Below are 12,440 nucleotides of genomic sequence, written 5' to 3' on the forward strand. Positions count from 1 at the left end.
AAATTACTTCAATTTAGATTCAAAATATCTTCAATTTATTGTGATAATATCCCCATGTAACCCAATCTATAGAAGTCTTCATGTACAAATAGCATGACCTTAATTTGGATGTGATGCATCAGCCTATAGTTTGGACTTAATTTTCTTTATTTATTTGTCTTTTTGACTGAGGAAGAATAATGATTTTGATAATACTAATCAAATCATACACCTTCTCAAGGCGAGTGCAATTTTGTTCACCCCCATTTAACAGGGGTAACTGTTAGGCTAATTCGCAAGCGTATGAATCGCGTAAGTAATATAATGAATGAGTAAAGTGTCAAATCCACGAGAATTGGATTAAGTACCAAAATTGGATTAACTTTAATATTATTTAGACTATAAAAAGAAGAAGAATTTGAATAAATTAAACTAATGAGAACTAAAATTAAATGTAAATTTAAAAGCAACTTAACTTGGATAAAATGAAGGCAACTAGGGTATGTCAAATCCACTTATTAATCCATCTTAATTTTCAATCAATTGGGTTTCTATCAATTCAATGGGGCGAATATCTAAATTGGTTAGCTTCTTTCCCAAGATTTACTTACCTAATTAAATCTCAATTTGTTAATGATTAACCTATTTCCCAATAGTTATAACAAACTGAAATTTATTGTTAAGTTCCAATTCATTATCCCTCATAAGATTCAACTATCAAATCCCTTATCAACTATCTATCTTATGAAATTTATTACTTCAACTTATTACAAAAATTATCTCTCGGTTTCAAATCATAATACAAAATTAATTAAATGATGATTAAATCATTTAATCGCATTAAAACAAGTAATAAATAATTGAAATCATGGAAAGAAACCCAATTAATAAAAATCAAGATTTAATAACAAGCTTCATCTCAAACCCTAGTTAAATAAAATTAGTTCATGATGAAATTAATAAAACCCAGAATAACAGTGGTTGAAAAGATGCATATGGCAGCCCTAGTCCATCTTTTTCAAACCCACGCCACTGCAACATTATTATATATAAATAATATAATATAATATATATATATAAAGATTATAATTTAATATATAGTATAATATATAATATCTAATATACTATTAATTATAATAACTTTGATTATATTATATTAATAATAATTATATAAAATATTTTTTATATTAAAATATTTATTTTAAAATTAACTTTATAATATTTTTTTCTTTTCTATTTACACCCAAATCTTTGAAATAATATGCTTTGCTGAATTCCTACAAAAAGAGATTAAAATGATGTAAAATTCATATAAACACATTTTATGTAGGAAAAATCACACAAGATTACGATGAAAAATAGATAAAAATATGCATATAATTAACCCCTATCAAATACCCTCACACTTAACCTTTTGCTTGTCCTCAAGCAAAGCAGAGAAATTCCATACTCAAAACATGTATTTGGCATCATTCATCACATTCAAACCCTTTTGTTATGCCCACATCTAAATTCTCAATAGAGAATGCAACAATAGCAAATAAAGAGAAATTGAGCATACTCACATTTCTTAGCTCAAGAATTCATACAAAATTCTAAGCTCAATCATGCTTTGTCATGTACCCATCACAATCAAATGATGCAACACTCATTCTTATAATCATCCATTCTCACTACTACAAACAAAGGTAGCAAATTAGGGTTTTTTTTTTTTTAAGTTTTTAAGATATATATATATTTAACAAGTGCATTTTATGCTCCATCTCGTTTTTTTTTTTTAACTGTTGAACGAGTGCATTTTATACTCCATCTCGCTCTACATTATTCTCCCCACTTACTTAAACCTTGTTTAGGCCTACCTCAAAGGGAACAATCACAAGAAAAGCATTGCATCTATCTTTCATGCCTAGTCACACAACTTACATGACTTCGCAAAGAACATGTATTTCAACAATCATAAAAACCCAAGTATGCTTAATCTTGCTTTAAAAGATATTGTTCATTCCAAATCAAAGACTCAATGTTAAACACAATAAAGAACCCAAATGCAAATCATGATTCCAAATAACAAGTTTTGTTATTTTATATTTTATTTTTTTTATTTTTTTATTATTTTTTTTATTTTTTAGGCTTGGGGTTGGCCAAATGTGCACTTGATATAAGTTCCACAAAAATTTTTACATCAAAACACCCATATGCAACAAAAACAACACATAACAATTAATAATGTTACCCCCCCCAAAACTTATTTAACACATTGCCCTCAATGTGAACCAAAAGAACATGAAAGAAATACTCCCCTGAAATGCGAAGAAATGCCCACAAAAATTCTTCTTGTCGTCTACTTTCAAACCTGCAAAAGAAGAAAAAGAAAAATCAATGAGAAAAGAAATAATAACAAGAAGACAAAATTAAGAGACAAAACAAACAAACAAACAAAACATGCTTAATTTATAGTCTAAAGCTAGACTTTTGGAGCTTTGGTCTTCAAGTGAGCTGGATGGAAGTCTTTAGTGGAATTAGACTTCCATTGATGTATGGCTTCAAGTGTTGTCCATTAACCTTGAAAACTTTATCACCACGTTGAACTTCAATTACACCATGAGGAAAAATTCAGGTGATAGTAAAAGGGCCTGACCATCGTGATTTTAATTTTCCTGGAAACAATCTCAAACAAGAATTATATAATAACACCATTTGACCAATTTGAAAAGCACGCTTTACAATATGCTTATCATGCCATTTCTTAGTTCTCTCCTTATAAATCCTAGCATTCTCATAAGCATTCAATCTAAACTCATCAATCTCATTTAGTTGCAACAATCTTTTCTTCCCGCAAGCAGTCATATCAAAATTCAAAAATTTAATAGCCCAATATGCTTTATGCTCTAATTCCACAGGCAAGTGACATGTTTTTCCATAAACTAGACGATAAGGGGACATACCAATAGGTGTTTTAAATGCGGTCCTATATGCCCATAATGCATCATCCAATTTATGAGACCAATCTTTTCTAGAGGCATTTACTGTTTTCTCCAATATGCTCTTAATTTCTCTGTTAGAAATCTCTACCTGGCCACTAGTTTGAGGATGGTATGGTGTAGCAACCTTGTGGGTAACCCCATATTTGGCTAGTAAAGAATCTAGTAAGCGATTATAGAAATGTTTACCTCCATCACTTATAATTTCCCTAGGAACTCCAAAACGAGAGAAGATATTCTTCTTAAAAAACTTAATCACACTTTTAGAATCATTTGAAGGAAGTGCAACTGCTTCTACCCATTTAGAAACATAATCAACAGTAACAAGAATGTATTGGTTTTTAAATGATGAAGGAAAAGGTCCCATAAAGTTAATACCCTAGACATCAAATAACTCAACTTCTAAAATGTTAGTTAAAGGCATTTCATTCCTACGAGACACATTACCTGTTCTTTGGCACCTATCACATGAATGAACAAATGCATATGCATCTTTAAATACGGTGGGCCAATAAAAACCACTTTGAAGCACCTTAGCCGCTGTTTTGGAGGGTCCAAAGTGACCTCCTGTTTCTAAAGAATGACAATGAGTAAGCACACTAACAACCTCATCTTCATTCACACATCTTCTAATAAGTTGATCAGAGCAATATTTAAACAAGTATGGATCATCCTAAAAATAATTTTTCACTTCAGAAAAGAATTTTTTTTTCTGTTGATAAGTTAGATCATGAGGAACAATACCACTTGCTAAATAATTCACATAATCAGCATACTAGGGCGATGATGAAATTAGAAGTGCATACAATTGTTCATTAGGGAAGGATTCATTGATGGGTAGACTTTCCTCTTCATGAGCGTTCTCTTTTTCAAGTCTTGACAAATGGTCAGCTACCAAAATTTCAGCTCCCTTTTTATCTTTAATTTCCAAGTCAAATTCCTGCAATAATAAAATCCATCTAATCAACCTTGGTTTAGCATCTTTCTTTGCTAACAAACATTTAATTGCAGAATGATCAGTGTATACTATTGTTTTAGCTCCTACAAGATATGATCTAAATTTATCAAAAGCGAAAACAATAGCTAACAACTCCTTTTCAATGGTGGCATAATTCAATTGCGCATCATTTAAGGTCCTGCTAGCATAATATATGACATGTAATTTCTTGTCTTTTCTTTGCCCCAATACGGCTCCAACTGCATAGTCACTAGCATCGCACATCAATTTAAAAGGAAGAGTCCAATCAAGTGAAGTCATGATAGGTGCTGAAGTCAATTCGTCCTTTATCCTATTAAAAGGAAATAAACACTCATTAGTAAATTCAAATTGTATATCTTTAATCAACAAATTACAAAGAGGCTTAGTGATTTTAGAGAAATCTCTTATAAATCTTCTGTAGAACCCTACATGCCCCAAGAAACTTCTCACTCCTTTAACTGTGGTCGGAGGTGGTAAATTTTCCATTGCTTCAACTTTTGCTCTATCCACCTCAGTTCCTCTTTCGGAAACCTTATGACCCAACACAATTCCTTCCTGCACCATAAAATGACTATTTTCCCAATTTAACACTAAATTGGTGTCTTCACATCACTGCAAAACTCGGGAGAGGTTAGCCAAACAATTATCAAAAGAAACACCAAAGACTGAAAAATCATCCATAAAGACTTCAATAAAATTTCTAATCATATCATGGAAAATTGCCATCATACATTACTGGAAAGTAGCAGGTGCGTTACACAAACCAAATGGCATTCTCCTAAAAGCAAACGTGCCATATGGACATGTAAAAGTAGTCTTTTCTTTGTCTTCAGGTGCAATAGGAATTTGTGTATAACCAGAATATCCATCTAAGAAGCAATAAAATTTATTTCCAGCAAGTCTTTCAAGCATTTGATAAATAAAAGGCAGAGGAAAGTGATCTTTTCCAGTGGCGTTATTTAATTTTCTATAATCAATGCAAACACGCCACCCTATGACTGTCCTAGTAGGAATCAATTCATTATTTTCATTTAACCACAGTCATACCTTCCTTCTTCGGTACTACTTGAATTGGACTCACCCAATTGCTATCAGAAATATGATAGATAATTCCAGCATCAAGCCATTTAATAATTTCTGCCCTAATAACTTCTTGCATGTTTGGATTTAATCTTCTTTGATGTTCAATAGATGGCTTAAAATTATCTTCCATTAAGATCTTATGCATGCAAAATGAAGGACTAATACTTTTGATATCCGCAATGGACCACCCTAAAGCTCTAATATGCCTTCTTAATACATTCAAAAGTTCTTCTTCCTCTTCTTTTGTCAAATGTGCACAAATAAAAATGGGAAGAGTAGAAGACTTACCTAGGAATACATACCTCAAATGTGATGGTAACGGTTTTAATTCAAGCTTAGGAGGTACCTCAATAGAAGGTCGAGATTCTTTCCTTCGCTGCTTAAAAGCCCTCTTTTCATCTTCACTGAACCGATTAGTTCCATTGGGCTTTATAATAGTGTTTTGCGCATGTTCCAGTTCCTACATGTCACCACTTTCAATAGTTAGTAGTTTTTCATCTAATAGCTCATGCAAACTATCAACATATTCATCTACACAATGATCAAGAACATCAATTCTTAAACAAGAGTCATCATCATTCAATCCTTTAGAAGCCTGAAAAACATTAAAATTCACCTCTTCAGACCCTATTCTCAAAGTTAACTTACCTTGTTCAAGATCAATTAATGCTCTACCTGTTGCAAGGAATGGTCTTCCCAAAATCAATGGTATTTCCCTATCCTTTTCCATTTCAAGCACAATAAAATCCACAGAAAAAATAAATTTAGCAACTTTAACAAGGACATCTTCTATCATTCCCATGGGATGCTTAATGGACCTGTCAACAAGTTGCAATGAAACAGAAGTATGCTTAATTTCACCAAGGCCTAGCTTTTTAAACAACGAATATGGTATCAAATTTATGCTAGCTGTAACGGCCCGCTTTCCCGGGTGCGTTATAAATTGGGATAATTCCGGGATAATAATTTTTTTTTTCAAACGCTAAAGCTAAATCACATGATTCCTCGAATCCGTCATAGAATTCCCATACATTAATCTCGAAAGAGAATCACTATACATATCAAATGCGGAAGCAAAAATCGAAACCTGATACCTTAACATTGATCATAAATCAATTCTTACATCTTCATTAACCACAAGGATATACATCAACATTTCTCAAAACATTCAGAATTCAAAGTAGCAGAACTTAAATACATGGGCTACATAACATACATTTCACTCTTCATGCACTCAGCTAAGTGCCATTTCATACCTCATTTATCCTTGTATCTGCTACCATCTCCACCTGGAATATTTGAATATTCTAGGGGTAAAACCCAAGTTAGATGATGAATCATCTAAGTAAGGGTATATAATGTTATGTCATGTGTGTATGCAATGTCTTTCATCGTAGGTGTCAACTGCACCCCTTATGCTGCCTACCATTTTTGCGGCCCCCTCTTTCGAGACCGAGGTGTATGGGTGCACCTTTGGTAAAGCAGCAGTGCCAATTCGTACTCCCTACGGCCACAAATGCGCGTGATCGATGATATCAACGTGTATTTATGCATTTCATAGTCATGTATGCAGTCTACGTGATGGATACATATCAGGGCATGTTAATATGATGAAGACATTTTCGAGGAAGTACCACTTACATTCTCAAGCTTATCAAGCTATCTCGATATTCGCGCCTATCTCGAAATTTCATGTATCACCTCGATTTGCGTGCCATCCTCAAAATTCGCACCAATCACTTCAACTTAAGCCTCAAAACATCCTAATCACCACAATTATTTAAATAAATATTAAAACCTATTTTTCCATAATTGCTGGCATTTTCTATAATTTTCTCTCTATTTCTTCCTATTTTTCCTCAATAATTCTAAATTAAATATTTCTAAAAATATTTTCTCAAATATTTCACTACGAAAATTCATAAAATAATATTCCTGAATTTCTGAAATTTTTTAGAGAATTTTACTTACCTTGACTTAGCCTCTCCGGCTTCCTCAGTATGCGTGTCATATTCCCGAAACACGTGCCTAAAGCATTTTTTTTTTGCCCAAAATCTCCGGAATGACCATAAAACTCTATTTCCTATTTTTCATTTTTTTTTCCACATTTCTTCTATTTTCTTCTATTTTTTCTTTCATTTTCCTTTTCTTTCTATTTCTTTTCTTTTTTTCTTTCCTTTTTTTTTTTCCCTCCTTCTTCTTCCTCTCTTCTTCTTCCTCCTCCCGCCTGCGTGCTGCCTGCAACTCTCTTTCTTTCTTTTTTTTTTTTTCTTCTTCTTCTTTTCTTTCTTTCTTCTTCTTTTTCCTTCTCTTGCGCCTCTACTCCTTCTTCCTCGCGTGAACCAGCCGCCACTGCGAGCCATTTCCAGCGCCTTCGCCGCCGGCTGTTTCCTCCCTCACTGCACGCGGGCGCCTCCGCCAGCCTTCCCAAACACCACCACGACCCTTGGTGGGCCGCCCTCCACTCGCTGGAAGCTAGCCACGGCCGCTGCTAGCCGTGGCTGGTTACTTCATCGCCGCAACAGCTTGCGGCCATGGCTACCGCTTGCTGTTGTGGCTTGCTTCGGCCTTCCTTGAGGCTGCCTTCGGCCACCAGCAGCTCCCTCTCAATCTCTCGATCAAGCATTCTCTCTCTCTCTCTCTCTCAATCTCCCTGCTGCTTCCCATTTCCATTTGCTCACAGCCTCCCCCTTTTTATAGCCAATTCCCATCGCCTCACCTTGCGCTTTTGCCCATACTTCATTGCGTGCAAATCCTTCCCTACTCTTGGCGTGAGAATCAGTCCATTGCAGAGGCATGGCTTTGGTTGCAGAGACGCGACAAATTTGGAGTTGCAGGGCATGGCCATTGTGTGCCTTGGTTGCTTTACTGGCCTCTGCATCCATATATATATATTATGTTTTATACTATATTACACATTTAATTACACATAAATCCCAATTTTCTTCTTATATCACTTGGGCAATTTCGTAATTTCAATTATATCCTCGAACATTGAATTAAATTGCATCTTAATACAAAAAACGCAAAATTAATAATCCAATTCTTAGTTGAAAATGACGATTTCGCCCCAGTGCCCTTACTGGGCTGTTGTTTCATCCCAAAACCATTGAAAGGTTGTTCATTATGCAAAACCGAAGCCCCCCTATGGTTCCGTTAATTTTTCAGGAGCCTTCTACACGATTCAGTTTTTCAGCCTAAATGGCAGCTGTATTTTAGCTGTACCGAAAACTATTCCTGATCCAATTTCTTTCGATACCATAAATCTTATCTCGATACCCTTGTCGAGGCCATATAATTTTCCTTAGACAATTTCACTCCGAGGCACTCCCTGCAGTCGATTCGGTACTTATAACTACTATCAATTTAATTTTTCGGAATTCTAAACTTATTAAAATTACGTGGCGGCCTTATACAAACATAGGGTATTACATTCTCCCCTTACAAAAATTTCGTCCTCGAAATTTGCCACATGTCTTAAATCTTAAAATTAGAACTGTTGGGCTGACTACATTTATCAATCCCTAGACAATCCATTTGTCAACCACATGTTCCTTTCGGATTTCTCTTTCAAAGCCACTAACCACATAACTCGGTCCTTGGGTCACGAGTCTTATCTCGAGTTCCAATCCAAGTCGGTGCACATATCGTCGTAATGCGCCTGCAACTCTCATAACATCAATTTTTAATTTACTTTTCACTAAGTCATCCAATCGGTATCCTTAATCACGATACTTCTCTAATTCCGATTTCCTACGATGCCATCCATCTTGTACTAATCAATCATGCTTTGACAATCTTCCAACCTTAACACAAAAGTCCTTGATCTAGATACATTTTGACCTTTATCAAATTGATCGTCAAAGAAAATATTTTTATGTTATCAAACTATTTCACGTACCCTTGGATCCAAAAACATCACAACTATACGTCATCACATATCCTCAAAACTAGCTATGCCTCACTCTAGGTGATCTCAAACTTATTCATTTTCTCAATCTTTACTTGTGCTAATCTATTCGAGATTTATGTTGTTTCTCCATTCTTGTAGGTATTCATCACCTGATATAATCTCAAGTTTCTGACAATTGACCATAATCATCTTCTAATCATGTCATGTAACTATTTCCTCAAAAAAATTTATTAATAGCTTCTATTTGTCTCCAAAACTTCCTTCTGTAACTTCACTTTTAATTGAAATCTTACATTGTCTTCCAAATCTAGCAGTACTAATATCTATACTCATAACTCAAATAAGTCCTCGCACTCTTCAAAGTGATCCTCAAATAACTTTTTTTTTTATATATCATCAAATCAACCATTTGATCCTCTATTTTTTTTTTTTTTTGAATTAATCCCTGAGCGATAACATTTCATATCAATTGGCTCTAAATATGCTCGATTCTTTTCAGAGCTACTCACTCAGGTTACCGATCTTTGCTCGAACTAACTTTTTCAAAAACTTTTGATTTGTCTCCCGAATCAAAACATCCTACTTTTCGGAACTTCATAAGTTTACGGTGCTTACGACAACCATCTTTGATCTCACGTTCCTGACACGGAGCCTCATGCTCTCATCATTTCTTTCTTGATTCGCTCACGATCTAGCAAGCCAATCTCAACATCTATCGTGATGTTCCCTAACATTATCCTTAATGTTTCTCATGTGTCTCCTTATCCGAAGGGTAGACCAATATATCCTCGATAAACACAATCACCAAAGCGTCTTCAATGCAGATGGTACTTTGGTTAAATCATTAAATCATGACTCTATTGCCAATTTTCGGAATGCCTTAATCCCTCGATCGCACATCGTTCATAGAAATATCTCAACCTCTTGCAACTATTTTATAATTCATCAAATTTGAGGTAAAGATATCGACTGTTAATTATCACCTCTTTCAAAGCTCAATAATTTACATCCTCATTCAAGCTACTTATAACTAAGCATCTAATAACCTCAAGCTATTTATTGGCAATTAAGAAATAATCCTATTAAATCTTTCGAGAATATCTGATGGTATTTTTCATTTTTCTTATGGCTTTTCACTGACAGCAATTGCTTGTACAATAGATCAATAGGCTTTTTGTAATCATAACTTGCTAACATCACTTTAATGATTATCTATCTATACATCTCCAAATTTTCCTACTAGGCTACTTAGACTAACCGTCTAGCCATACGAGTTCCATTCTCCAAAATCGGAGATCTTGGATTTCTAATTAATCTAGGTTTGCAGCTTTTCTTACTGCAACCCGTTATCCTGGCACATTTGACGTCACTTGATTCTCTCAATCACGTCTAAGATTCGCATAATCTTCAAGACAACAATCCGTAACTATACTGTCAGCTAGGGTAGGTAGGTACTTACTTTCATCACCTACGGTACTCCAATTCTTGCTAGATTTCTTCCTAACAACTCTAAAGTTTCTTCATGAATCCCTAGATCTTCAATCATTTTTTTCAAGAAATTCCTTAAGAATCCCAAACCGATTTATCTCCAAAAAATCTCGAATTAGATCACGATATCTGGTTCCAATCATCTTCCATAAACTTTATTTCCTTGCAACTATTACTCTTAATCCACCATTCATAATGGTGTTTCCGAGTTCTCCTCGTCGTGTCAACCACCGATAAGTTTACCTGATTCCGCAAGTCTATTTGGCACACTGAACCGTAGTCACAACCTCTGTTGACTAGGTCTCCTCATCATTCCTTTACGGTCGATACGACCTGTCAAGCAACTCTTTCACTTTTCGGTACCTGAATTCTACTTTAAACCGAGGCTACCATCTCATGATCCCATTGCCTCACTAAATACTGAGGTGTTTTACTCCTCGAGCTTCACATTGTTTGTCGTGTCACCCATTCCCAGGATGACCACGAACCCCGATACAATTCTTTAAATAAGTCACTCAGTCCATATTCAATCCATTTCATTCGGGTTGATTCCCTAGGCTTCCGGCCTCTTTTAACCTTAGCTAGTGGCACACCTCGCACCCTAGACCATTGGGACTTAAACCCATACAAGGTACAGACCCTACTGGGCTGTCCCAGATCTTCATCATCTGATCGTCTCCTAGGCAGTCTACTATGATGCTTCGATCGACGGGCTTCCCGTACCTTATCGCAAGCCATCCATCAACCATCTACACGTGGGTCCCTAAACCCAGATTTGTCACTGTGAACATCGAACTAGTAGTGCCGTCACGCTGCTAGAGTTCCTTATCTTGTCACATTGGTTACACCACTGCTGCTCATCGACTGACATAACTCATACACCATCATTTGACCATCTTCGGCCTCTCGCTTGACTTAATCCGTTGGATCTCTGATCTACACATCCTATTTCCGAGATATTAAATGATCCTCGAAATACTTATCATTTGATCCTAACTTTTTAACTAGGTTATGCCACATTAGACTAATCATCCATGATTTGAACATCCTTAATAACCACAGTTACCCTATCATTTCTCGCTATGATTCTTACTAATGACCTCAAATCAACAGTCTCTAAATCTCTGGGATCCATAATCACGGTTACCGAGTCAACCTTACACCCGAATCATATCATCGGATCCTAACTTCAATAGCTAGATCATTGTATTAGCTTCCATCAGGCATTTACTATTCACCGAGAATAGTAATCGTATACTGAAATAGTATCTGTAAGTGAATAGTACACCAGGTAAGTTTCCAGGAAAGAGAGGTGGGTCACAAATGGACACACTTAAATATCAAGTCTTTCCTTAGCCAGAACTTGCCTAGACATGCACTTCCATTACTCAACACTGAAATTCAGTAACCTCTAAACCTTCAACAGACAATCCCCGAATCTCCTAAATAGAGATTTCGTCTTACGAGCCCTTGTCTCTTTTCCCTAAGCCTCTACTTGGGGTTCCTACTAATTGGTTCCATCAATACCGGATACCCTTAAGTCTCCAAATTGTTATTCCCTAATCTTCAAATAGGATTTAACTCCGATATCAACTACATCCTAGTCACTTAGGGCTTCCAATAATCTAAAGCTCTGATACCAACTGTAACGGCCTGCTTTCCCGGGTGCGTTATAAATTGGGACAATTCCGGGACAATAAATTTTTTTTTTTTCAAACGCTAAAGCTAAATCACATGATTCCTCAAATCTGTCCCAGAATTCCCATACATTAATCTCGAAAGAGAATCACTATACATATCAAATGCGGAAGCAAAAATCGAAACCTGATACCTTAACATTGATCATAAATCAATTCTTACATCTTCATTAACCACAAAGATATACATCAACATTTCTCAAAACATTCAGAATTCAAAGTAGCAGAACTTAAATACATGGGCTACATAACATACATTTCATTCTTCATGCACTCAGATAAGTGCCATTTCATGCCTCATTTATCCTTGTATCTGCTAC

The sequence above is a fragment of the Diospyros lotus genome, chromosome 15 (assembly GCF_014633365.1).
Source record: "Diospyros lotus cultivar Yz01 chromosome 15, ASM1463336v1, whole genome shotgun sequence".
NCBI classification, from domain to species: Eukaryota; Viridiplantae; Streptophyta; class Magnoliopsida; order Ericales; family Ebenaceae; genus Diospyros; species Diospyros lotus.